Below are 25,391 nucleotides of genomic sequence, written 5' to 3'. Positions count from 1 at the left end.
AGGTTAGGGCCAAGTGCATGGTGAAGGTGTCAGGGCATGGGGCAAGGGACCTGGGTTTGTGTCACTGGAGATTAGTCTCACACGTGGAGGGGGCACCACAACTTGCTCTAATTCACCTGAAGATGCCATCAGTGGGGAAGAAAGGGCATTTGGAAGAACTGTTGCTGTGAGGAACTCTTATTTTAGAGATTATCAGGAGAGAAACAGAAGAAAGTCTGAGGTCTTGGAGAACCTCCCAGGAAATGGCTGCTGCACAGAATAAATGGAGGTCCTCATCACTGCTAACATTTACAAATGTCAGGGGAAAAACATTGGATGCCAGCATTCCAAGAACAGGCTTGTCTTTACCCAACCAGTCCACCCAGTTCTCAGAGCAAGTTTCTTAGGCTTCCTGGAGGGGTCATAAACGTTCAGCTCTTGGGGGGGGGGTCCTTTATTTGCATGCATTGGACTGGGGGTGGGCAGGAAGCTGTCTCCCAGCACTGTCACTGGTTTCCAGGGCTTGCTTTCAACCAGGCCCTTCCAGGAACTGGCTTCTGGGCCAAGGGAAGTACGAAATCATTTCCCCGGGTGGTCTGCATTGCCTGCTGACACAGAACCTTATTCGCAGCAGTTCAGTGGGAAGCAGGAATCAGCCCCGGGGCACTGGGCCTGCAAGTTTCTCTTTGGAGAGCTTCAGTTGGGACTGGCAGGAGTTGCAACTTGGTCTTTGGCAGTTCTGACATCCTGTAAGTTTTGAGTGGAGCTGGGAACCCAGGGCGGGGCGCAGGAGCAAGAACTTGGAAGGCGATTCCAAGGCAAGATCTCTTCCGCTCGGCCTCAGAGCTCTCCTTGGGCGCCTTCACTGCTCATCCTGCCTCCCCTATTTCTCCAGCAGCCCCTCGAATCGGCCGCTCTCTCCTAACGTCTCCTTCCTCTTCCTCCGAGCCTCCACACCTCTCTGTTTTCCCTTCTTTGCAAACTCCCTGCATTCCCGCGTCTCCTCCTCATCTTCCCAGAAAACGCAATGTCTTTGGGGCGCCTACCTTTTGGCAAAGGCGCTGCCTGATGCGGCGCCCCCTCCCCCGCACGGCAGACGCGGCTCGGCCGGCCCCGCGGGCACCCGCCTTCCCATACCTTACATGGACAAATGCGTGCAGGCAAAGTCAGGAATTCAGGCCCCTGACGTCAGCCTCCAGCGCTCAGGGCACCGCACGGGAGACCGAGGGGAGGGGGTGGGGACGGTGGGGAGGAAGGAGGGGGAAAGGCACCAACCAGCAGTCGCTCCAGCCCTGTCGAAGTTTCACTTTTTGTCTGTGGGTTCGTTCCCGGGCCCCGTGCGAGCTTTCCCGGGATAAGTAGCTTTAGCGAGCCGGCCCAGAGCCGGGCGCCGCAAGGTAAGGGCTGGCTGCACGGCCCGGGGTGCGGGACTCTGGGAGCGGGCGGCGCTCTCTCAGGAGCCGGTGCGGGGCGCGGGGCCGGGCCTGTCCGGGGCCAGGGACAATGGGAGGGGGAGTGCCCGGGCACCTCCTCCTCCGCCTCTGCCTCCGCCTCCAGCCGCCGCCACCGCCGCCGCTGCCCAGGCTGCCTCCTCCCCGAGGTATTGTTGCAAATCCTCCTTCCTTCCCCCTCAGCCGCCGCCCGCGGGCGTCTCGGGAACCCCCAGCCCTCCTCAGGCGCGAGCGCCTCTGAGGCGGCACGGACGCGGGGCGCAGAGCGCTGCCGGGGCTGCCGGGCCGCGGTGCGGAAGTGCCGGCCGCGGCCCAATCACGGGGTGCGTGTCGTGGGGAAGGGGGAGGAAAGCGAGGGGGACCCAGAGTTTTTGGGGAAGCGTCGACCCTGAGCTGCGCGGGGTTGGAGTCTTTCCCCGCGCGCCCCCTGCCTGGGCTTTTCTGGGCGCCCAGGGGGCGGGGCCACGCCCAGCCGCTCGGAGCTTTCGCGGAATCTCAGTTGTCACAGTGGAAAGGGCCTAGGGACCCAGACATTCAGTTCCCCCATTTTACAGTTGTAATAAATGAGGCACAGGGCGGGAGTGGGGTGGGAAAGGAGGGCTCCCCCTCCCCCCCGGAGTTATTTATGCCTGAGCCGTAATGAATATGGCCGGCCCACAACTTCTAGTCCGTTTTTGTAAGCAGTTGTTTTGGAGTATCCCCTGGGTGGCAAAGGTTGTACTGGGGGTGCTGGGCCTAGACCTTGTCCTCAGAAGTGCTCAGCTGAACCTAGGAGCCAACTCTGACCCCAAGGTAGAAATTGCTGTGGCTGGGAAACAGGCGTGGATCGGTTCTAAGGGGATTCATGAGAAGGGCTTCTGTTTTCTTTCTTATACTTGGGAGGGATCCAAGGTGGCCCTTTGGGGCCAGCTCTCCTGGAGGGCTTTCGAAGGATGGGGTAGAGTGAGGGGGTTTCTGAAGCCCCCCAGTGGTGAAAGCCTGCTGTATGAGGGAAAGTTGACTGAAGGGGGAACACAGTGTGTGTGTGTGTGTGTGTGTGTGTGTGTGTGTGTGTATTAGGGGGTGGGGTTGAGTAGAGACAGAACTAAAAGTGTTAGTTTGGGGGAACTGGTGAGAGGGATGGGCTGCTTCCTGGAATTGTGCGGAGTCTGCCTCCCTGGGGTCCTAGGGCGGCTGAAAGGTCTGTCTGGCTTCTTTTCCCTTCCTTCAAGGTATCAGCCGCTGTTCTGCTGCTCAGAAGTTACCTGAAACCCGGGGCCAGCCCTGAGCCACTTGCCTCAGGCCAGACTTGCTTAACATAAAGTTTCTCATTCTTTCTCTCCATCCTTTCTCCTTTTCCTGTGTTTCTTGCATCCTCAATAAAACTCATTTTCACTAAGGTGTTAGTGACTCTCTGGCTTGCCCTCACAGTCCCCTGACACACACACGTTTTAAGAAAGCCCTCACGGAAACAAAGGATGTCTGGGGGCTCCTGTGGAAAGTAGGATCAGCCCATCCCCTCCCTAACTCCCTCTCTCTTATAGATCTGGGGGCAGCTAGAGGTTCACTGGGGGTGGAGCAGGGAACAGCGGTGGGCATGGGGACTAGGACACAGAGGAGGGTTCCATACCCCAACACTCATGTCTTTATGGGCCAGGACAGGGGTGGAGAGCACCTGGCCCGCCGGCCATATAAGGCTGGCAGAAACATTTTGACTGGCTCTGCCAAGGCAGCTACAGGCGGTACTTGAAATTCAGTAAGTCTATAGCAGGCTTATTTTTTAAGTTGATAATTTTTTATGGCCTGCAGATGATGTTATAAATATCCAGATGGCGTTGGCAGAAAAAAAAAGAGACCAACATCCTTGTTCTCAAGTGTAGACTCCACATGGGGTTTACCATCTGAGTGGTAGGGTGGCAAGCCTGAGGCCTCTGCATCAGGTAGTCCCACGTGTCAGACATCCTGGAAACAGCTGGAGCCTAGACTTGGCTGTGGAGGGGAAGAGGAGTGGCAGAGCTCTTACTTTTGTAGAGTGACACAGTCTAATGGAGAGGTGATCTTTAGGGCCTGGTAGGGTGTCCCAGGCAATGCTGGGTGGCAGAGGGGACCATGAAGGATGAGGGAGCTTGCATCTGAATGGAAGTCATCCTTGGAGGGGAGTTGAGTAGGCTGGGACCTGACAGAGGTTAGTACTGGCCTCAGGAAACCTGCTCTTGCGAAGTTTCAGTGAGAGAGGCAATGATTTGGCCTGCAAATAGTGTCCGAGAGTGTTTGCTCATTTCCCTGACTTACCTTGCTGAGTGCCTATTATGTGCCATTGGTGACAGCACACTCCTCTGATTTTATTTTGACAAATAAATTGAAGTAAATCAGTTTTAAACATCTCTCTCTTTTTTTTTGCTTTTTAATATCACTGAAATATGGTTTCTTTTTATGATGGCTATATTATAGCAGCGCCATTGTTTTTCACTCAAGTGAACACAGTGGTTTAAATCTGATAAAAATGTATTAATTTTGTTCTTTATGAATGTGCATTGCTTTATATACTTGGATGTTTCACAGTTAGGCCTGGTGACACTGTCAACTCTGTTTTAACCTTTGCCAAAGGTAATACAGGTAATTAGAGTAGTGCTCTAAATTACCACCCAGAACTTTTCATTCTTGGCCCCCACATGATTGTGGGCTGATTGGGGGTGGGTGAGGGAACAGTCGTATTGAATCTGATATCAGAACCATGGCTCAAGATGCTGGAATGATGATTGAGTAACTTGTGAGGATTGGGAAGCCCAAAATTGGCTGGGATTGAAAACCAACAGCCAGGTAGAAGATGCCAGGTAGTATGGCAGAAGCAGAGGTTGGGGCCTTGCTGCTGTTCTGACAAAACAATGGGAATCTTTGTGCTGGAAAAATTAGAATCTGGAGCATGCTTACACCCAAGTAGCAAGGCCTGGAAGTATAGAGATGAGGCAGGTGTGGGCTCCGTCCTTGAGGAGCACACAGGGCTGTCTGTGTGTGTGAGTGATGTGGAGTGGGTAGGGTCAATAATATTAAATGGTTGGGATATGCTTTGACTGCTCTGCCCTGAGGAGGGTCAGTCTCGGAGAAGCCACCACAAAAGGGGTGGTGTCTGAATATAATCCTCTGGACTAAGCAGGAATTGCCCAAGTAGAAGAAGGTTCTAGAGATGCAGGGAAGTAGCTGGTTTATTCTCAAGGCTTTGCTATTCATAGACAGCTTGAAGAGGGGTGTGGGGAGTGGTGAAGGGGAGGGTGTTCACCTTCTGGTAAACAAGGTGTAAGTTTATCTCAGAGCCTCCAGGGACCATTACATGTTTTTGGAGAGATTTACAGGAGAACGAGACTGAGCAGGGGTTCTGGAACCATCTCTGGGATTACGTGTTGGGATAGTTATGTGAGAGCTGTAGCAACACTGTTGATAACTGAATGAACCTGAGACTTTGACCCAGGGCAGTAATTAGGCCCTGAGAGCTGAGAGTATCCATGATGGGTGGGGACTTTCCTGGGCTTTGCCCTGCTGGAGGTGGGCAAGGGGGAATGAAATGGGCTCTTGCATTCAGAAAACTGGTATCTGGGTGAAAATCCATGGGTGTGCAGGTGCACAGGAAGTTCAGGACCTAGAGATGCAGTGAAGAGGAAAGGAAGGGCAGTGTGTTGTGGGCGTCCTCAGTAGGCGACACAGAGGCCTGAACGAAGGACTGGTGTATTCCTAAAGTAGGTCATAGAAATGAGATTGGTGGGTGAATGGGTGGTTGGAGGACTTAAAGGTTGAATGCTTGGAAGCTGGTAAACCACATTGAGGCCTAGAAAATATCTTCTCATTCTTTTCTGGGAATAAAATTGAAAGCCATGTAAAATGCTTGTATAATTATATTGACTCATTAAAGTAAATTTGAAGATGATAACTTTTATTTTGCAGATGAGAAAATGATCTAAGTGAAGTAAGGTTATACAACTAAGTGCCACAGTGTAATTTTGAACTTTTCTTCTGCGCTGTAGCCTTCTTACCCTTCCTTTATGTGCCTGCTAGCACAAAAAGTTGAAGTCCACAGTGTTCTTTGGTGTGCTTCCCTGGAATTTAATGAAGCATGCATTCCTTGGATCCCAGTGGAATCACAGTTGAGAGTTTGCTTGAGTGAGCAGCTCTCTCTATTCCGCAGGGGTGCTGTCCCAGCCCTGTCTTTTCTCTGAAGATGCTGCCGTTCCCTCTGCCATGGGGTTTCCCCTGTCTCCAGACCTAACTGGAGATGTCAGAGCCCCTCTTGGTAGAGCTTCCCTCCCCAGTTCCCTGTGGCATGAGCATTTGGTGGGGTAGTGAAGGAACCAAATGAATGGTGATGAAGGGCACGGATCTCAGGCACTGTCCTTAATGTGATGTGTTCTCTGGAGTTGAACCAAATAGCTCCTGTTGAATCCTGCCCTTCCCTCAAGGCTCAGAGGGCCTTTCAGTCACGTGCCTGCCCCAGGTGGGTGTTTTCATTGTGATAACTTGCAGATATAGGCAAGAATTGGCTGCCTATTTTATTGGGAGAGGACGCAAGTCCCAGGAATGGCCCTGGCAAAAGGCACAGGAACCTGCCTTTCTTGTTTTGGAATTGTTCCCTCTCATATCTGATGTCTTGAAGATGTTCAGTGGCTATTTGTTAAGTGGATGAATAGTGTTTGTTGAATCACCGCTTCACTTTGCAAATGTGTTTGTCAGCCTCCCTTCTACTTTAGAAGAGGCATCTTGAGGCTAATGATAGCTTGTTGTGTATATACCCAATGCCCATGCATGTGCCTGACTCTTGATAGGTCTCTGGAAGTTCTTACTAGATGAAGATAGGGAGTTCATAGCAAACACAGGACAGCAGTCATGTTTTTCCTGATTCTACCTTGGGAGCCCAAGGAGTCCCAGGCATGGCCTGAGAATCAGTAGGATGGAGTCTGGGGAACTGGGACTAAGGAGTGGGGAGCAACTGGATTTGCCACTGGTCTACTTTCCCCTTCCACTGCCTGTGGTTGTGCTGACCTTGACCATTCCTGTTTCCTTAATCCATGCCTTTGCCTATGCTGCTTTCTGTCCCTGGGTCTCTGCCTATTGTGAACTTATGATTCATTAAGATCAAAATCAAATTCGCCTTGTGCCATGAAACAACTTACAGATTATTTGCCTTTCTACCCCGTATATATTTGTGATCCCATCAAACTCAATCATTTGTATTGAATTTAGTGTAACCGCTTGCCATGTATAGGCATTTTGTCATGGGTGGACTACCCATTTGACGGTGATTCCCTAAGATTCTAATGTCTACTGATGCTATAACCATCAACATTTGCTGGAGTATACTCTAATTTTTGGCTAAGAATTGAGTTACTTGACACACACTTTTTAGTTGTTCAGTAACACATGGTGATATTTATGTGCTGAGCGATTCTCTGACAGCTGAGAAATGGTAGGTAAAGTGCAGAGGACCCGTTTAGGACACTCCTGAAATGTCACAGGTCAGCACAGTAAAGTGGGAGAAAGAGATTCTAGAAGGTGTGTGCTGTTGAAATCCTATCAAGTATCTTAGTTCCTACTCTTGTCCTTTTAAGTACTTGTGAGCTTATCAGTCTTATGTGGATAACAATTTCATGGATACCAAAGCTTGTAGTCAGTAGGAGAAGCAGCAAACTGGCATCCAGGTCCTGCCTAGTCAGCACTGACTAGGGCCTTGGGATAACCTGATCTTGCAGAAGAGGAAGGCACAAGATGGATTGGTTCAGTCACACCCTTGTGGCATGAGCTAGTGCTGGTCTATGGTCCTGACTCCCAGACCACCCTCGTTCCAATGGTGATTTTTCAGTCTCACTTTCTGCTATGCCTGCATTCCTTCCTTTTCTTGCCCTCCCAGCCTCAGGGGCTTTGCCTTGGAGACTTTTGGAAAAGCTGGTAACTTAAAGATCATTGTGTTTTAGGCTTGAACCTTCTGTTTTGCATTTGGAAAGCCATGTGATTAAGGTGGTTCAGTTGGAGGGTGTGTGGTTTGGAATTTTATTTATCTTACTTCCACTTAATGCTTGTGGCTTTCATGTGAGAACCAAGCTACTGGTTCTGTGCTAACTCCAAGATTTCATTGTGGTGACAGTTCCATGTTCTCTGTAACCCATGCTTTTTTTTATGTACTTATTTTGCTTGCTTGAGGTTGACTATCTTAGTTCTATTACAAGGTAGGTCTTCTTGCCCTTTTCTTTTCTGTTAAACCTGCCCATCACAGCCCAGGTTACAGAACCCATTCGTATTTCACAGCCTTCATAGCACTTTTTATGTGGTGAATGCATTTTATGATCATTTTTATTACTTAGTTTCCAATTGCCATCCAAGAGATTGGTTGGCAAGTTTTGTCTTGTGGAGATAGCAAGAATGAAGGAACTTTGGTGTAAGAGGCTTAAGTGGGAGACTGAAATTTACATTCCTGCCTCTAATGCTTTGTCCTGCTCCTGGTGAACAAGTCCTTTACACAGGAGAAGAATTTGGTGGTATTTCACAGTTCCACATTAGCAACCCTAGCTGATTGGGACTGGGAGCCTGATGGCCTGTGCCTACTGATCCCATCATCATGTTAGTACCATCCCCATGGTTTTTGGTGCAAGAAAAACCTAAGATCTGTGTTTGAGTCACCCAAGAGCTCTGTGATCTTAAGCAAGTTCTGGAAATCCATTTGAGGCTAGTAACAGTCAGGCAATATGGTGCATTTGGTGGGAATCATACACATTTTTGTGATGGAGTCCTATGTAACAGCATGGGTGTGTATGGGTCAGCTCTGGGTGCCCAGCACAGTATCTGACACATGGGAATGGCACCTTAATGCTGCTGGTGGCATGGGATTTAGACCCAGACTACTCTAAGTTTAAGTCCTAGCTGTGTCTTTTAGCAGAGGATGCTCCCATAGGATGAGCTCAGGTATAATTTTGTTATTCAACTTATTCACTTGTTGCATCACTGTGGTGAGTTAATGTGCTGCAGAAAGCAGGGTGGGCTCCACAGACTATCACAGGCCAGCATTTCTTCTCCTCCTTCTTTAAGATTTATCTTAAGTATTTGAAATGCAGAGAGAGTGTTAGAGATCTTCTAACCACAGATTCAGTTCCCAAATGGCCATTCATGTCTGGGGCTGGGTCAAGCCGACACCACAAGCCAGGGGCTTTCGGTGGGAGGACCCAGGTACTTGTGCCATCTCCTACTACTTTCCTAGGTACCCCAAACTCTTTGGCAGGGAGCTGGATTGGAAGTGGAGCAACTGGGACTTGAACTGGTGCTCATATGGGATGCCAGCATTGCAGGGTGTTGCTTAATATACTGTACTACAGGGCCAGCCCTTGTCTGTGTTCCTTCTTTCCCTCAGGCTGTACATCTTGCTGAAGAAATTAGGAAATAGGGGAAGATAACTGTGGACATATGTGGTATGAATTTCTTGTGTACTTATTTGAGATTTGGAAAGAAAGAGACAGATAAAATTGATGTTCCATCTGCTGGTTCACTCCTTATATGTTTACAACAGTTGGACTTGGGAGGTACCAGACCAAAACCAAGAACCTGGAACTCAATCTTGGTCTCCCACAAAGGTGGGAGGGACCCAAGAATTTGGACCATCCCCTGCTGCCTCCCAGAATGTTGCTTGGTATTCCTAGGAGTTTTTTATTTATTTTTTTTTATTTTATTTTTTTTTAATTATTTATTATTTAACTTCAGTAATTACATTGTATTATGTGACACAGTTACATAGATACTTGGGTTCTCCCCACCCCTCCCCAAACCCTCCCGCCATGGTGGATTCCTCCACCTTGTTGCATAACCACAGCTCAAGTTCAGTTGAGATTTCCCCATTGCAAGCGTATACCAAACATAGAGTCCAGCATCTTATTGTCCCGTCAAGTTCAACGGCTTCTTAGGTATACCCTCTCTGGTCTGATGACAGAGCCAGCAGAGTATCATCCCAGTCAATTGAAAGCTCCATCATACCATCAGCAAAAATTTACATCATTATGGAATTAATTGACATAGTAATGAGTAACCAATATGTTAAAAGTAAATGCGGGTTCCCAGCCACCTTCTGTGACCACCTCACCTATACTTCAATTTTAGTTTATACACAACATATAACATTCAAAACATAACATGTTATACATAACATCATATCATCTTAAATTAAGGCAAACATGTGGTATTTAACCTTTTGGGATTGGCTCATTTCCCTTAGCATTATGGTTTCCAGTTTGGCCCATTTGGCCACAAAGAACTGCATTTTGTTTTTTTTAATAGCTGAGTAGTATTCCATGGAGTAGATGAACCATAGCTTTCTTATCCAATCCTCTGTTGATGGGCATTTTGGTTGTTTCCATGTTTTTGCAATTACTGATTGTGCTGCTATGAACATAGGAGTGCATGTTGGTTTCTCATAGAACAAGTGTTCTGGATATATTCCTAGGAGTGCTATTGCTGGATCATACGGTATGTTGAATTTGAGTTGTTTGAATATTCTCCATACTGATTTCCATAGAGGCTGTACCAGCCTGCAGCCCCACCAGCAGTGGAGTAGGGTTCCCTTTTCCCCGCAACCTCGCCAACAAGTGTCGTTGGTGCTTTTATTCATGTGGGCCAGTTGAAAGATTTCTGTCTTTAAGGCTACCCTCAATTTGCTTATGGATAAACATGTATGTTACATCAGTAAGCTGTTTCACAGGTTACAGGCAAAGTTTCTTATTTGATTAGAACAACCTCAGATTGTGATTATGCTGTAAGGGTTTTGTTATGGGTGTGAGCGAGATCACACCAGACATGTCTAAAGTTTATTAAGGAGTCTTTATTAACCAAGCTTGGTGATAATAGAGCACACTAGAAATAGCAAATCACAAGTCCATATGACAGTCCAACCAATCGTAATCCAACCAAATGTAATCCAACCAAACATAACCCAACCAAACATAACCACAAGAGGAACAAATGCTCATTACCCTTAAGTCCATCTGTTAAGCTGAAGACCTATGTCCCAGAATCCCCAACAATATAAGTTATCCTAACAGACATACAACGAATAACCTGGGCACACTTACAAAGCTGCAGACATTCACCTTTCTTTTGCTTCTCTGCCCACATTCCATCACTGCTAGGCCTCACCTCTCCTGAAACTCTTGATAGTACACAAACCAGAAATAACATTGCTATATCCATTTTCCCATCTCACCAGTACACAGGACAATGCTCAGGGGATTACCTGTCCTGGGTCAGCCAAGAGTTGAGGTGCCAGAGCAACAGAAGCACCTGACCAGAAAGAGTGAGCCCCTGCTTCACAGGCCTTAAGGGGCTTATGAGGGGAGTGGTTACACAACAATACAATACCATCCCCTCTCAGATGATAGGCGAGTCACAGGTGGGCAGGAACAAATACCTAGATGGTGGTGGGGAGTGGCTGAGGATGGAATTAATGTTCCATTGCTGTTAGGATCCACCTTCAGGACAGAGGATAGGGGACACAGCCACATTTCATTTGCCCACTGTCAGTGGGTGCTGGCTATCACTGGCTGTACTCCATAGCAGTTTTAATAGCATCCCCTTCAAACTCAGGAGTGTTTGAGATGTGGAGGATAAGTTATGTCACACTACTTACATGTGTTGAGTGAGAGAGCATATGACCAAGGCCAAGCCTCAGGTAAGGCCTGAAGGGACCTCTGCTCGTTTTGTTGGAACACATGCTAGACATGTAAAAAAAATTGTCTGTTGAATTAACTCTTTTTATAAAAGTAAAGCTCAACATCTTTGAAAGGGATTTTAACATTGTAGGCATTTGGTATGTACTAGGGTTGCTAAAAACATTGTAATATGCATGAGCACCTCTAGTTATAAGTGAGTGTTATAAAAGAGTTGTCTATGCCAAACTGGAGGACTGAATGGGTCTGGAGTGTGTGTAGAGACTTGTTGCAAGTGCTGAGGCTAGAGTTAGATGCAGCTACATGGGAAAACTAGGATCAAGAGTCAGTGGGACCTAGCTTATTTGAACTGCTCTTAGTTAAGAGGTGAGGTACGTACTTCAGCTGGTGCCTGCATCTATTCTCTTCCATCCATTGGTCCTTCTAAATAAAACTCTGTAACTGCCACTCTGGGAGCCCGGTGTTGTTCTCAATTCTGTGCCAAGAGGTCAGCAGAGTCACATGCCCTAAGTCTTTCTAATAAATTTCCCTTGAAGATTTTTTTTTTAATGCTCAGGAAGAAAACAACTGGGTTGGCACCTAGAGTGTCTTTTTTGTTTGGTTTGAAAACTAATCATTCTCTGAAACTGCAATAAGGAGTTGCCACCCAGAGGGTGGAGTGTTCCTTGACTCATGGGAAAGGCAAACTCTACAGTGACCAGGCAGGTGAGTGGCACCTTTTCTTAGAGTGAGGTGAAAGGTAGGTCAGCATTCCATTAGCTGCTCGTTTCTACCTGGGAAAACTCTCTCCTTAGCCACAGTGTGTGCAGCAGCGTCACTCGGGGAATATTGTAGTTCCAGTATTGACAGCTGGACAGAACTTTGAAGAAATATTTGTCCATCAATTTGACACATTTGTGTGTTGATTTGTTTGACATTATGTGCCAGGTGACCCTTTGAATGGATGAGAGAAACTCAGCTCTGAATTTGGGGGGTGAGGGCATGAGTGCTGTATGAGTCCTGTCTACAGGAGGTCATACAAGTAGTCGAGATGATATGTACCAGTATGTGCAGAAGATACTGAGGATTGGATGATGACTGGCTCCAGGGTCCTGGGTAGATGTTGCAGATGGAGAGATTGTCATTTGATTGGGCATTGAAGCATCAGTGGAAATTTGTGTGAGGAGTGAGAGAAGGAGAGATTTTTTAGATGGGAGAAATCACACAAACCAAGGACATGTGGAGGAGGAAGTGTATGACGCTTTGGGAAATTATTCAGGGATGGCATAATGGAGAGACTGGGGAAACGAAGGTGGGGGTAGGTAGAGGCTTAGATTAACAAGGGCTCTGATTGCTGTGTAGAATTGACACTTCACTCTGAAAGGAGGATCAAGAAGGGCCATGAAATGCTAGTGTCTGTCCTTTTGGAGACTGCTTGGTTACAGTGCTCTGGATAGACTGGAGGGAAGGTGAGTAGAGAAAGTGAGAGGTACTGCAGTACCCCAGGTAAAAGATAAACTGAATTAAGGTTGAGGCAGTGAATGTCAGACAATTGTTCATACAAAGAATAGAAGTCATTCCCGTCTTCTCATTTTACATAGCGGACATAGGTCCTGAGAATGTGCCACATGCAAAATCCACAGCCATGGTCTCAGTGTAGACTTCTGAGGCTCCTGTCCTTTAACTGGCATTTAGAAGGATGATAATCAAGGTTTGCATTGTGTTGTCACAGGTAAAGCTGCTGCCTGTGACACTGGCATTTCATATGGGTGTCGTTTAGGACCCAGCTGTTCCACTACTGACCCAGCTTCCTGCTAATGAGCTTAGAAAAGCAGTGGAAGATGGCTCAAGTACTTAGGGCCCTGTACCTATGTGGGAGACCCAGATGAAGCTCCTGGCTCCTGGTTTTGTCCTGGCTCAACCCAAGCCATTGCAACCACTTAAGAAGTGAACCAGCAAATGGAAAATTCTCTCTCTTTCTTACTCTGCCAATCAAGTCAATTACTAAATACATTTCCCCCTCCTCACCCCGAAAGAAAAAGTGGGACAATGCTGGTTTGGGGCAAGAACTATTTACCATGGCAGACCTCCACTGGTAATCCTCTTATAAAACCCTCTGATAACCCCTTATCGAGGATTTCTGGATTTATACAGTCTCCAATCACTGGAGCTTAGGAGATACTGAAGAGTAGTGGCTGAATGTTATAGTAAAAATTGAGACATTTGGGGTGAGCATTTGATGCAGTGTTTAAGACACCACTTAAGATACCCATATATCATATCCAAGTGCCTGGATTCTAGTCCCACCTCTGCTTCCCAGTACTTTTGTCCCTGTCACCCATGTGGAGGCCTGGAATGAATTCTAGGCTCCTGGTTTTAGTGTGGCTTACCCCTGGCTGCTATAGGCATTTGGGAAGTGACCCAATGGGTGGAAATTCTCTCTCTTCCTTTCAAGTAACTTAAAATACATAAACAAGAATTTTAAAAATTCAGGGATTGGTAAAAGACCTGTGTAGACAGTGTTTTAGACTTGTCAATCTTGACATCCTTTATTTATTATTTTTATTTACTTAATTCCTGGAACAAATACAGAATTGTGTGTGTGTGTGTGTGTGTGCATAGAAGATCTTCTTGCCATTTGAGTTTTATCATATTAGAGATAATTCAGAAAGCATTAAAAAACAAATGGTTGAACTCTAAAACTGATAGTTCCTACAGCATATATGTGCACCAGAAAGATCTTTGCGAATGGACAGCTTGCATGTTCTGATCGCAGTAGAACCACCAATATCATGTGTCTCTCTTGCCGGTCGCTATTTTTTTTTAGTTTACTTATTATTTATTTATTTGAAAAGTAAAGCAAGAGAGACAGAGAATAAGAGAGATCTTAACATCTGCTAGTTTACTCTCCATCCTGCCCACAACAATTAGGGTTGGGCCAGGCTGAAGCCAGAAGCCAGGAACTTAGTCTGGGTCTCTGACATGAGTAGAAGGAACCCAAGTATGGATTGTTACTTGCTGTCCATTAGCAGGAAGCTGGATCGAAAGTTAACGTGGGAATTGGATGAAGGCACTGTGATGTGATTTGTGGGCTTTCCAAGCAGTGGCTTAACCTACTGTTATGATGCCAGCCCCATTTACCCTTTTTAAAAGGGTTTATAGTTAACAATGTGTTTTTTTTTCCCCTATAAATTACAGGTAAAGAATTTCAGTAGCTCCATGGATAGTATTGTCCAAGTTTTACTGATTAGGAACTTGAGACTGGGAATGATTAAACGATGTGCCCAGGGCTCAGTGTAGTTGGACATTGACCCAGGACTCAAGTTTTCTATTAATATGGTACTGGAGTCGTCCTGCTGCTTGCCTGTGCAAACATCAGAGTCAGGCTCTGGCTTCTATTCCTGTCCATATCCCCTGCAGCTCTTGTGGAACCTTATATTTGGTAGGAGTTTAATCGTTGTTTGTGGAATGAATCGATGAATATATGTGTTATACAAAGGAAATAATAAATGACATACCAAGTTTTAAGAACATCTTTAGCAATATAAAAATGGGTGATTTTAAATTAGTCTGCTATCAAAAGACAATGAAAAAGGACTCACTTGGAGTACATTTTCTCAACTTTAGTTTAAAAAAATCAAAATCCTTCTGCTTGAATACATCTTTCTGATCTCTTGAGAACATAACTCCCCCAAATCACAAGGTCTCCTTTTGTAAGTTTGTATCATTTCTTTTCACTTAATATTATTCCAGAAAAGCTCTACCTTAATTTTGGGGGGAGATTTATCGTTATGTGAAATCAGTAAAACCTAGTTTAATGATTACTGTTTTGGCAGTAGGATGGTTTGAAATTAAAAACATTAAGTGCAGTTTGGTACATCCAAACATGTAATGACAAGCATCAGTGGAAACTAGCTTTTATTCCCTTCTAATCTGTTTTGTAAAAATGGTGATTTTTTTTGGTGCTTTGATTTTTCTCTGCCAGTTAAAAATATTGTTAACTTGGGAGGGAGCTATTGCCACTGTCTCCTAGTCTGCACTAGCAAGAAGCTGGAGTCAGGAGCAAGAGCTGAGTTCAAACCCAGGCACTTTTATGGGGGACACAGGCATCTTAGCCATTAGGCTGAAAGCCTGTTTCCCTCTCTTATTGAATCCACGTGAGTCTCTCCTTTGGGCTGTTGTAAATCTGCATTGATGGCTAGGAGAGTCAGAAGTTTGTATCCAGGGCCCTGCGCCATGTCCTACCGGCTAAAGTCCTCGCCTTGAACGTGCCAGGGTCCCATATGGGCACCAGTTCTTATCCCGGCAGCCCTGCTTCCCATCCAGCTCCCTGCTTGTATCCTGGGAACATGGCCGAGGATGGCCCAAAGCTTTGGGACCCTGCACCCACGTGGGAGACCTGGAAGACATTCCTGGCTCCTGGTTTCAGATCGGCGCAGTACTGGCCATTGCGGTCATTTGGGGGAGTGAATCATTGGGTGGAAAATATTTCTCTCTGTCTTTCCTTCTCTCTGTATATATCTGACTTTACAATAAAAATAAATAAATCTTAAAAGAAGTTCGTATTCATACCATGAATTCACACCATGCCACTCGTTCGCCACATACCTTTTATCATGTACGACATCTGGCAGCCTCTGATTCTCCACCTGTAAAAGACAGTCACAGTGCTTTTCATGGAACACAATTGTAGAAGCAATTCTCTGGTCCATGTAGTGAATCTCTAGGACCTGAGTAATGTCACTGAGCACTGTTAATCTCCATTCTTTTTGACAGTTCATGTGTCAGCGTACCAGATGGTAAAGCAACTGAGGTCTTTTCCCTTCTGTTTCTCCATGGAAGACTTAAAATACAAGTTTATTCATTGGCTGGTATGTTCTCAGTTCCTTAGAGTGAGAGTTTGCAGGCATGAAAGTCTCCAGTATTTCTGCTACTTGCCATGCTCATTGCTATTCAGCCTTCAGAAATACTTTGTACCGCTACCTTGCATGGTCATGGGTAATGTGTGAATCTTCTTGCTTCACTGTACCTGCCACAGGATTTATTTGTACAACTTTTATTTGTCTTTGCTTTTTTATTTAATTATTGTGGTCATCTGCATTTCTTTATTACTGAATGAATTTCCCAAGTAATAGTTTACACTTGATCTTAGCCAAAAGGCTGAGAAGCCCAAGTAGTCGTTTAATGATTGTGTTTCTATTCATGCAAATGGTCAAATGACAAACAATATTTAAAATGCTGGGCCTGGTGCAGTAGCCTAGTGGCTAATGTCTTTGCTTTGCAAGCACTGAGATCCCATATAGGTGCTGGTTTTTGTCGCGGTGGCTCCACTTCCCATCCAGCTCCCTGCTTGTGGCCTGGGAAAGCAGTCGAGGATGTCCCAAAGTCTTGGGACTCTGCACCTGCATGGGAGACCCAGAAGAAGCTACTGGCTTCTGTCTTCAGATTGGCTCAACTCTGACCATTGCTGTCACTTGGGGAGTGAATCAGCAGACAGAACATGTTTCTCTTTGTCTCTCCTCCTCTCTCTCTGACTTACCAATAAAAATAAATATTTAAATATGACCTATGCTGGACAAACTTGGTAAAGAGAGCTAAAAATGTCTAGTCCTTTGAGTTGCCTGCAGTTTCTTTATGTATCCCTTCATTCATTCAGCCAGTCTGTTGATGTTTATTGAGTACCTGCTACTGGCTAGGCAATGTTCCAGAAGCTACATATACCATGAAGCAAAAAGTAAATGAATAAAGTCAGCAATCTGCCATCCAGCTTCCTCATTTGATGTGTGTGATCGCTGAGGCCTAGCAGAGTGAGGTTAATTACCTAGGGTCATACAGCTTGTTCAGTAATAGAGCTGACCATTTATTTGAACAGTAATGATTTCAAGTGTTTTCTATCAGTAGGCTTTTAAACCTTGGAGACATCCTGGGAATTTCAGTGTTGTGATGTTAAATATTATCTCCAAACTGTATCCACACTGAGAAAGCAAAGTCCTAGTTTTTGCTTTAGAAAATGTGTCCATCTGGTTCTCCAGTCTACTTAGATTTCAGCCCTTCCTAGTCATTTCTGGCACCTAAATTTATATTCATTCTTAGATGAATGCATAGTATTAAAATAGGGCCAGAAAACAAAATTACAATCCAAGTGGTTTGTGCTAAATGTGAACCTTTTTGGCTATGTTTTTGGTACATGGAGGGAACAGATGACATATTTCCCTTTCAAATAAAATAGTCAATTTAGATTTAATAAGGCAGTTATCTTCAGGTAATAAAAATTCAAGTAACTTGCCATAACTATCTTGTTTAAAGTCAATTAAGAGCCTGATATTCCTCACTTGCTGGGTAAAATTTAATAGAAGTTCAGTTAAGCATTTATTGCTTATTTAATTCAAAATTAAGTTAATCACCACAGTTGGTAACAACAAGTGAGTATTTAATTAACATTCAGCAAAGTACCTTATTAAGTCTAAATGAGCTACAGACAGGTCTTGTTTATCTCCACCACTTCGTCTCACCCCAGACCCGGAAGGGATTTTGGTTTCCTCGGCTCTTCTCTTCTGACTTGGCATCTTCATTTTCTTCTGGTTGACACAGCCTGGGCCAAGGAGGAGAAGAGGAGACACAGGAGTTGGCATTGTGTGGGGAGTTTTGCTTTCAGGGGTACTGGAGACGTTTGACACATTGCACTCTGCTTTTTAAGAATTAACCAAACACATTCTCTGTGTGAGACAATCTTGTAAGCACCACAGAAGACACAAGGAGGTCATTTTGCCACTTTGGCTGTTTCTTTTCCTTTGTCTTCTCAGGTAACACATGGCTGTTGGTCTACAGTGGGTAGGGCTGGGTGTCTGGGACTCCGTGATGATGATTCAGACAACTCCACGCCTCTCAAGGAGGGCACGCAGTCTACAGGAACATTGCTGCTGCAGCAACATAAAGCTAACTGCTTTAGCCTGACGAGTTCTCGGAAGCAGTAATTTCCCCAGCCTTGAAGTTTTATTTATTTTAAAAAATATTTATTTATCTGAGATATCTATATATATATGTGTGTGTGTGTGTCTCTCTCTATATATGTATATATATGTATTAGAGATATTTCATCTTCTGGTTCACTCCCCAAATGGCTGTGATGGCTAGGGTTGGGCCGGGCTGAACCCAGGGGCCAGGAGATGGATTCAGCTCCGTCACATGGGTGGCAGAGGTACAAGAACTTTGGCCATCTTTCTTTGCTTTTCCAGGTGTATTAGCTGATAGCTGTTTATAGAAGTAGAGCAGCCAGAACTTGAACTAGTAGTCGTATGGGATGGTATAGTGCAGGTGACACCTTAACATACTATGCCACCATACTGGCCCTGCCAAATGAGGTTTAAATGGATGTATTTATCGTGAATCCTTTCTGAGTTTTTAGTAAATAATGTACTTCGCGACTTCCCCAAGAGATTTTAGTTTTCAAAATTTTTTCAATGTAGAACCTAGCATTCCCTCATTTTCCTCCCACAGACTTTGCTGTGGGAAGAGCTGCTATGGATCAGGTTTCCTGTCTTTTAGAGTGAGAAGGGCGGTGGTGAGGTTTGTAAACCAATGGGGCCAAGCATGCTGGGCCTCTCACAGCCCAGAAGGGACATTCAGATGTTCACCCTGGTAACTGCAAAAGAAGATCTACTTTCCAAGGTTACATTCAAAGGATCCTGAGCAATGGAATTTAAGCCAAGTTTATTTTGGAGTAATTTTTTTTTAAATCCATGCATGGATTGTTTTTTCATAATTCACATTCTCTAGAAACATTTTGAAGACCTCTTATATTTTCAAGGTGTGCATATAAAAAGAGTGATTTCAGACTTTGGAGCTTCTAACATGCTGGGGTGAGATCAGAGCAGGCTGTCTTTCTGGTGAACAGCTAGGCCTGGTGAGATAGTCTTTGGATATACAGAGAGGCCTGGGGGCTCCCATGAGGCCCTGGGAGTAGAACCGCTGTAGAATTCTGACACAAATGGTTTGATGGAGATAACCTTGCATTTTGACATAATAACTTGTACCAGTTTCCATCACAGTGTGCACCTGGACAGGTACAAGGTAGTGGACTTCTTGCTTTAGATTTTTTTTCCAACTGAGTGAGTTCCTGACTGCATACATGATCTTTGATTTACTTTGTTAAGGCATTCTGATGCCTCATCGGGGGCAGAGCCTCTGCCTTGTGAATCACAGTCTTCTAAGAGCGAGGCTTGGCTGCTCTGCAGATGGCCTCGTTCTAACAGGTCTGGTCTCTGTTTCCTTTAGTCTGCCTTTCCTTTCCCATGATGCTTACCTTATACTGTTGAGGCACCTATAGGTTCCTTTCTTATTCTCATCCAAATGGATCACCCTATTCATTTAGGTCAGGCCACCCTTTTATAGTCTCCATGAAAAGGCATCTATTTCCTTTACAGTACTGCTGTCAGTGTTCTCTTCCGTAGCAACCAGCAGATGGAACATGCGAGATGAGATGGAGGAGAAGCTCCCAATCTGCTCTGTGCATTGCAGACGACTGGGCCTCAAGCTGTGTTCCCCGGGAGTCTGCTGGCGGTGCCCAGTCTGTTGTCCTTATGTGTGTGGAAGGAAGCACAGGCAGAGGGAACCAGGAGGCCTGCTTTTCTCTGTTGATTTCTTATTGTATAGGAGTTTTCCGCATCTATGAAATGTTAGGATTAGGCTGTGGTTCTTTGTAGGTACCTTTTCAACTTAGCACGTGTTGAATTTTAGCATTGACCTGGTCAGTGTCAGTGGATGTGTCTTTTTTTTTAGCCTGGAAAGGTAAATGATAAATGAGGGTAGACAGTCATGCCCACATGCTGTGGGCCTTCCCTGAATGCCAGGTCTGCTATACTTTCTTTGTATCTTGCTTCCTTCTCCTCTGCTGCCCTCACTGCTCCCTTCTCTGCTGTCCTACAGCTGTGCATTTTGCCCTCCTCTAGCTTGCTGACTCCCATTTTCCAAGCTTTTTCTTTCTGGCACTGTGCAAGGATGGCATCCCCTCTGGAGCATCCTGAAGACAGATGACCACGCTGGTAGGGAAGAACAGGGACTGGTGGTCCTGAATAATCTCACATCTTCCCAAAGACTGTTTTTCCCAACCACTTTCTTTGTTGAATAAATATTATTATCAGTGGATGAGTGAAACTAGGTCTTGCCAACATGTCTTCTTTTTGACTATTGGTGGGAACTACAACCAAGGAGTTTCATTATCATTTGGAGAGGAGGGATTGTGCTTTATCATAGTGAGGCAAGGTACTATTAGGTGCACAGCATGGGTTCTTGAGTCTGTAGGAAAAATGACGTGGAAAGTGTAGACTTGTCTTGTCTGCCTTACGAAAGCAGCCTGCCGGTTTCATTGCACCATATACCAGGACAGACACTTAGGGAATGAAAATGCCAGTAGCAGTTGGCAAGGGGCGTACTGCAGGGCATGACATGGGCTGCTGCTGCCGCTCTGGCAAGAGTGACTTGTCAGAGACGGCAGGGCATAGTTAGGACAATCCCTGGGATGTCGTTCAGATGTGGTGAGGCCATTGGTAATGGCAGTGTGGTTTGGTTCTGCTCCAGCAGAGGTTTTCAGAACTTAGGAATTTTCCTTGAGAGTCTTTTAGTTTCCTCTTCTTTCTGTGAAATATAATCCTCACCTTCCTGTCTTTGTGTTAGTCTGTAGGATTTTTTTCATTAGATGGGCCTGCTTGAAAATTCCAGAGACGTTTTCCTAGCTTTGGTCTCTCTGCGTAGTACAGCTTGTGCAGTGCCTGGGCTTACATATTTGGCTGGATTTGCAGTGTCTTGGTCTTGCCTGTGCCATGGATACCCTGACTTGTTGCTAAGTCTTGTTAGGTTCCTGTTTTCTCATCCATCAAATGAGGACGACAATTACTTGCATGTCTCACTGTTGCGAGGGCCGACCGAGTCAGTACCTGACAAAGCTGGTGCATGCTCAGTAGTAAGTGTGAAGCCTGAGCACTGGCCATCCTTCTCCTGTCTCAAAGGGTGATTTGGAAAAGTCACTGCAGAGATTTGCATGAGCAGGGCTTTGGTTTTTATTATGATTGTCTTTCTAAACAAATTTAATTCTGGACTATGCATTCAGCATTTCAAGAGTTGTAAAGATTGCACAAATAATTTCCATATACTCCCTACGAAGTTTCTTTTGTCTCTGACATCTTCCATCCCTGTGACACATTTGTCAAAACTAAGAAAGTGACATTGGGACTGTAGTAAGAATGACACTCTAGCCTGACTCCAGATGTCAGCTGTTTTTCTATTACCTTGCTTGTTCTGGTCCAGAATTTAGTCCACATCTCACAGTGCATGGAGTTGTCCTACCTGCCCAGTTTAGAAGAGAATTTTAAAACGGTAATTTTTTTTTGTAATGGAAAAACCCTCTACAGCCTCTCATGTTGAACGAGTGAACTAGAACAGATGTGGATAAAGTGGAGGGGATGGGATTCATGTTTGTGTGTGTGTGTGTGTGTGTGTGTGTGTGTTCCCCGCTGCTTCTCCCCAAAGGCATTCTGGCAGAGCAGGGCTTAAAAATCACTTAATTCAGCCTCTTTGTTTGCAGTGAAGGCAAAAGCCTCCAAACTGAAATGACAATGTTAGGAAAAGCTGGAAGCTCAGACAGAGGTCTAAATTGTTCCTCGAGTTGCGCTGATTCCATCCTTGTTGTTAAATGATGAGTGGGCAACAATCAGAGTTTGTGTTTAGGATCTTGTATTATGCTACTCCTCAGTTTCTCTTATCCATAAAATGGGCCCAGCAAGTAATCCTTTGTTGGGAGTTTGTTAGGCTTTACAAGGAATCACAATGTTCGTTGTGAAGTTTAGCTAAGCCATGATGCTCATTTTTAGTATAGACCACAACATAGTGGGTGGTCATAAATGTTTGAATACAGAAGGTTTGAAAATTAGTAGCTGTGGACTTAGAACTTATTCAAAAACACTGGGCAAATTGATGTGAAAGGAAGGATAACCATTCATAAAGAAATCTGTGATACTGAAGAGTGTAACTAGTGTTTGAGCTGCTGATAAGCAGGATATACTGTCTGTTTTTATTCCTGGAGGCTGTTATCATACAATACTACATTATGTTGCAGTCTGACTTTCACACAAATTAGTTCCCAAAACTTCTTACAGGAATTAAAAATACAAACTCGTGGGCAGTATGTGTTTTATAAATTACAGAAAACAGTAGTGTAAAGACACGGCGTAGTAAGTACAGTGAAGCCCGCAGCAGGCACCAGTAGCAGCAGGAGTGCAGGCAGGAGACGGTGGAGAAGGCGCAGGAGCTGGGAAGCCGCATGCAGCAGCAGGTGCACGGCTTTCTCCTCAATGCCAGGAGAGACGGGGGAGAGCGGACAGCTCCAGCAGGGAGCTGGGTGAAGGCAGGGCAGACCCAGGACCCTTTTGTGTCTGCTTTCTACCCTGCCATTTATGGTCTTACTGAATGGGTCCAAGTGAATTTTAGAACCTCAGCTTTGTTTTCCTCATCCTCACTGTTGTTGCCAGTTTTTTTCTGTCTTGATTGCCTTTCTTTGCCGTTGTCACTTGGCTGAATCCAATTGGATCCTCCAGGTCATGCATATTAATACAACCTCCTCCATGAAGCACAGTTTGATATTTACCCATCTTTCCTAAGCAGGAAATTATCATTTCTTCTTATGACCTTTTGTGGCCCTTAATCTGTTCCACTTGTGTGACACTGAACACTTTCTCTCTTGCATTACAGTTATCAATATGCCTATCTCATTTTGGGCTTTTAAGTTCTTGAGGAGATTTATTTCTCCCTGGAATGCTGGCAGGTATATAGCGAGCACTTGTTGCATAATGGATGGATGCACAGATGGATGGATGGGCAGCTTTGACGTTGTACTGTACTAAGAATAGTCTTTAGTGGAGAGCTTTAACTTGCTCACCTTTGGGTCATCCAATACGGGCTCCAAGAAGGTACCCATTCACTCCTGCATTCCACATAGAGACTCAGACACTGTGCCAGGGTTGCAGCAGGAAACAGCTCTTTCGTCGATCATCCGCACAGAAAAGATGGCGCTCTTTGGGATGTGTTGTCATACTTGTAAGGTTTGCTGATAGTGTTCTTCTGATGTCCATGAAGAAATGGTTTGTTTTGCCTGCAAGCATTTCTCATGAACCAGGCAAGTGTTTGCTTGTCCCTTCAGCAGACTTTGTACTAACCAGATCACTGGGCTCAGAACTACCCTGTTGCTCAGATTCCACAACAGTTCTTTGGTGGTGACTTGCCTCTGAGGTAAACACACTTTCTGTTTTTATTTTTTATTTTTCTGAAAGAGTGCCAGCATGCCACCGTGTTGGTGGCTGGCCATCCTCGTTCCATGATTTTGCTTTTTCTCTTTTAATATAGTGACAGAATGTGTACTGCTGAGGTGGTAAATGGAAAAAAGAACTGCAGTGGCGTCAGCTGTCTGTTTCTTGGGGCCTTTTGATTAATCACAGGAGGAAGCGTCAGACAGGACCACATGACTTAGGTTCACGCCAGATCCAAGGCAGAGGGGAAACCCTGGAGGAGTTTTTGGGGAGGTTGAACTGAGGGAACCCAAGGTTCTCAGGGCAGTGGAGTTGAAGGGAGCGCAGAGATGATTTGTCCCAGTGGCTCTGAAACCTGCAGGAATGCCAGCATCTTCCCAGGGGCTTTGCTGGGATGCATCTCAGCATCCCAGAAAGTCTGACGCAGCAGGGTAGATGGGGCTGTGAATTTACAGTTCCAACCAGCCCACAGGTGCTCAGAACCACTGATCTATTCCACCTGCTGGGTTTCTCTCCCGGTTTTTTGTTTGTATTGTTTAATGGTGGAAAAATAGGTTCTGACATAGGTGGATAGGACCTTGGTATGGTCAGGTCACACAGACTGCTCCACACTGCTAAAGTGTCGGTGGACAGCATTTTGAGTTCTAACCCAGAGTAGGTAGCTTGGTTTCACTGAGTTTGTATGATCTATTCTCAGATTTATTTTTTAGTCCTTTCCATTGCCTTCCTCTAACTTCTTTCCTTTCTTTTTTTTTTTTTTTTTGGCGGGGCGTTGTTCAATTGACACACATTTGTTGTCCACTGCTGTGTGTTTGGAATTGCATTTGGACTGGAGGTGTTATAGCACCATGGTGGTCTGAAGGTGTGGACTTTGGCTTGTCAGATGCTGAGTGATTTCTTTCTCATTTCATGTTTGGAAATGAGGATGTTCTTACCCCTAGGGCTGCAGGTAGAGCTCTGAGTGTGTACCTGGCCCTCATGACATACGACATGAATGTTAGCTCCTATTACAGTAATTATTAAAGAGGCGAAGACATAGTTCCCACCCTCTCCGGCACAGCTGACCTGAGCAGTGCCATTACCAGAGATAACTCTGGTTTGGTGGGATAAACCCGACTTAACAAAGCTGGGATCCCTGGCTTGCTGTGGTCTTGGACAAGCTACCTACTTTCTCTGAGTGGTAATTTGAAGTGAATAGACAATTTCAGCAATGGGAGAATGGAAATCGGGAAGTCTATGTACCAGGTATCAAGTTTCAGACTAACAGAGAATTAATGCCCGAGGAACGGTCTGGAGAAGGAGCGAGGTGGTGTATGGCTCTGTGTGAAGGCTCAGCAGTCCTGCTGCAGCTGAGTGACTGGGCCACCTCAGAGAGGGTCTTGCCTGCAATCCTGGGGAGGAATCCTCACTCCCATGGTAACAGGGCACGAGGTGCTGGTGGAAGCCAGGTGGATAACACTTGGAGAGGTACTTGGGAATCTGACCATGGTGAGGATACCTGCTGTGGGGTGAGGCTCAAGTGCCTTCTACTCCTTAGGCCAGCAGCATGGGTGTGTGGGTGGCAGGTGGCACAGGGATTTGCACCCAGCACTGACTTTGGTACCCTGATTATCGAGTTCATTTAACATTACACAGATTGGAATAGAAAGGGGCTGGATGTATTTGCTGTGTCTTTCATGATTGGTTTAGAAACTGAGAGAAGCTTGTGTAGAAAATGGGGCAGTTCTGGGGAAAGATAACAGTAAGGTGTAAGCCTTAGCTTCCTTATATGCTAAATGGAAAGGCTGCTGGTGAGTATGATGACATTATTCTGTGTAGCTTGACGATGAAAGAACTCATCTGTGGGAAGGCATTCTGTGGTGACAAAATTCCAGACAAGTGCATGGGGTTTGTCTTTATGAGGAAGCTCTGGGAGAAATGGGAGATGGGGCTGCTCAGACGACCCTGGGAAGTCTTGTGAGGGACGATTCGGTGGGCTGCTGCCTCAGGTCGGCCAAGGTCTCTGGGAGGCTGTGAGTATG

General features: G+C 45.5%; 1 protein-coding gene across 3 annotated transcripts in view; it reads left to right on the top strand.

Moving 5' to 3' along the window:
* Positions 1 to 1,257: 1,257 nt before the first annotated feature.
* The window catches only part of LPP (LIM domain containing preferred translocation partner in lipoma), a 702,694-nt gene continuing 678,560 nt past the window's right edge, over positions 1,258 to 25,391 (top strand). For 2 of the 3 annotated variants that reach the window (XM_058662126.1, XM_058662123.1), the window contains exon 1: positions 1,542 to 1,579. The gene's annotated coding sequence lies outside the window, so the exon portion shown is untranslated. Of the gene's footprint in view, positions 1,377 to 1,541; positions 1,580 to 25,391 lie in introns of those variants that run through there. The other variant, XM_004577779.3, reaches the window with a different exon arrangement.

Source organism: Ochotona princeps, chromosome 3 (assembly GCF_030435755.1).
Source record: "Ochotona princeps isolate mOchPri1 chromosome 3, mOchPri1.hap1, whole genome shotgun sequence".
In the NCBI taxonomy this organism is placed as follows: domain Eukaryota; kingdom Metazoa; phylum Chordata; class Mammalia; order Lagomorpha; family Ochotonidae; genus Ochotona; species Ochotona princeps.
The sequence above is the reverse complement of the archived record's forward strand: the minus strand, read 5'-3'. Positions and strand labels throughout refer to the sequence as shown.